Source organism: Colobus angolensis, unplaced genomic scaffold (assembly GCF_000951035.1).
Source record: "Colobus angolensis palliatus isolate OR3802 unplaced genomic scaffold, Cang.pa_1.0 Scaffold220, whole genome shotgun sequence".
Lineage (NCBI taxonomy): Eukaryota > Metazoa > Chordata > Mammalia > Primates > Cercopithecidae > Colobus > Colobus angolensis.
Window position 1 is genome coordinate 3,380,411 of NW_012115378.1, and position 2,380 is coordinate 3,382,790.

General features: G+C 36.7%; 1 protein-coding gene across 4 annotated transcripts in view; it reads right to left on the reverse strand.

Annotated features, from left to right (window-relative positions):
• Nucleotides 1–340, reverse strand: part of DTNA (dystrobrevin, alpha) — a 401,960-nt gene extending 401,620 nt beyond the window's left edge. For all 4 annotated transcript variants that reach the window (XM_011943697.1, XM_011943707.1, XM_011943700.1 and 1 more), the window contains exon 1: nucleotides 66–340. The gene's annotated coding sequence lies outside the window, so the exon portion shown is untranslated. The remainder of the gene's footprint in view (nucleotides 1–65) is intronic.
• Nucleotides 341–2,380: the final 2,040 nt, after the last annotated feature.

A 2,380-nucleotide genomic window follows, 5' to 3' on the forward strand; every position in this document is an offset into this window, starting at 1 on the left:
CCTCCTCCACCCCCGCGCCCTCCCCCACTCTGGAGCTGTCAAGGAAGAAAACGCCTTGCACACACCTTAGAATGGACGGGCGCTTCAGTCACCGACTCGCCAAACTCTTAGAAGGCGTCCATTGGTCTGCAGGGAGGTTTGAGCCTGGAGTAGGAGCCGCTTTCTTATTATTTAATAATGTTGGAAGTGCCGGGTCCGCTGCCAGAGTTGTGGGTCATGTGGGCACAGCAGAGGCTGGCTGCTGCCAGTACCAGGGTTTCCTGAGGATCCTGAAACTATGATCTCATCCTCCTCATCCGCCTCCCCCGCCCCTCTCTCCGCGGGCGCGCACGCACAGCACACACACACACACACACACACACACACACACTCACACTCTCACACTGAATGCACTATCCTCCTTCCTGGACCGAAATATTCCTCTAGGGAAATAGTGGGCACGCTCATCATTGAAAAAAAAGAAAAAAGAAAAAAAGAAAAAAGAAATCCTTCCAGATAGAGATTTTTCTCTTCCAAAGCTTGATTTATGTGCTTTGTTTATTTCCTACAGTTTTCCCTCACACGTGCAGGAGATGGGAACAGAGACTCAGAATTAACATTAAAAATAATTATTCCCTTATGTTGACCCAGATTTTGCTCAGAACCCAACAACTTAAACAGTACAATTTCAATTTAAAACAGAGGCAAAATATACCAGGCTTGAATACAGAATATTCTTAGATGTATGCAGTGGGTTTCTTTCCCAAGCTGCAAACATTCCCCAAACATTACCTCATTTATTTGCAGAGCATCTTTGCAGAGGAGGTGGATGAAAAGGCAAATAGTATTGTCACTTCAGAGACACAGAAGCATAAGTAAGATAATATGACCTACCCAAGTACACATAATAAGTCAATATCTCACTATAAATATTAATTGCACAGCTACTCACAGGTTGCTTTTTCACTGTAATCAATTCCCAGATACTTAGGTTACTGAAAATAATGAAAACATTGTTGATTATTTTTAAGTTACCAAGATTGAAAATTATTTTTTCTTACTATATGTATGTTTTCATATAATTTTCTCTAGTAATGTATTTCCAATTTCACGTTTTCATATAATTTTCTTTCTTTTTGGGGGAATGTGTTGTGTGTATGCATGTGTATGCATACATTTATATCCAGTTGCATTGTTTAGATGCTTAGATAGTAATTTCAAGCAATTTGAGCCAATGTTTCTGAAGTAGTCACCAATTTCATAATTTGTATATGTCATTGAAACCCCTTTCACCTGGTGTATATGAAGAGCTATGCTACATTTTGAAGGATATAAAGAAGTTTAATACAAGTACCTTTTAGTTTACATCTAGTTGTTGAGACGATACATATACTGAATGGCTGCAGATAAAAAACCTTTGTTATTTTGGTGTTGTGAGTTATCACAAAGAAAGCACAAGATACACTTATTTTCTTTTTACTTAATTTCTGTTCCATGTTAAAATCATCTCATTTGCCTATGTGCCCTATATTTCAGTCTGTCATTAACCCTTCTACCTTCTAAATGGCCAAGGTAATTATGTGTAACCTTGCCCTTCTCTTACACTTGCACCATACTCACATAAACAGTAAATGGGGATTGATTTATATTGTAAAAGTTCTCAGAAAGAACACTCTTGGGTAGCTTCTTTTCAGTGTAGATAAGAAACTCCAGCAGCTAACTAGCCTTCTAATAACCCAAAAAGAAAACAAATAGTATGAAAGAGAGAATGGTCAGAGAAAAGGCAGAAGAGAAAGCAGTCAAGAGGGGGGAAAAGGAGTGGGAATGAAGTTACCAGATAAGAAAGTAAAGAAGAGAAGGAAACAAAAGGAGAAGAAAAAGAGGATCAACTTTCATGTGAAAGCTAAAATTTTCCAAATTTTGGTGCATAGAAGACAAATTCAGGAAATTGTGGACTTTCTTATTGAATTTTTTCTTTCTTAAACAAACTTACAGGAATTTGATGGCAATGACACCAGGTATTCGTTCTGCAGTGGATGTGCTGAAAGATCTCAATTTTTAAAAAAGTATAGGATCCACTAAAAGAAATAACTAGACTTATTAGTATGATGTATTAATAAAAGTGACAATGGGATCAAATAGCCATGGTATATACATTTTTAAGAAGAAATTAACACTGAAATTCAGGGAGATAGATGGGAAAGCAAAGACACTGGTATAATAAAGTAGGCAATGAAGAGATAAGCTTGCAATATTTAAAGAAAATAATATTAATAATAATATATTTTAAAGCACTTTCAGATTTTTCCAGATCTTTTCATACATTTTTATGGAGTCTAATAATAATCAGAAATAGACCCCTTTATGGACTTCATTTTTGAAGAGTGATAATTCTTCCTAA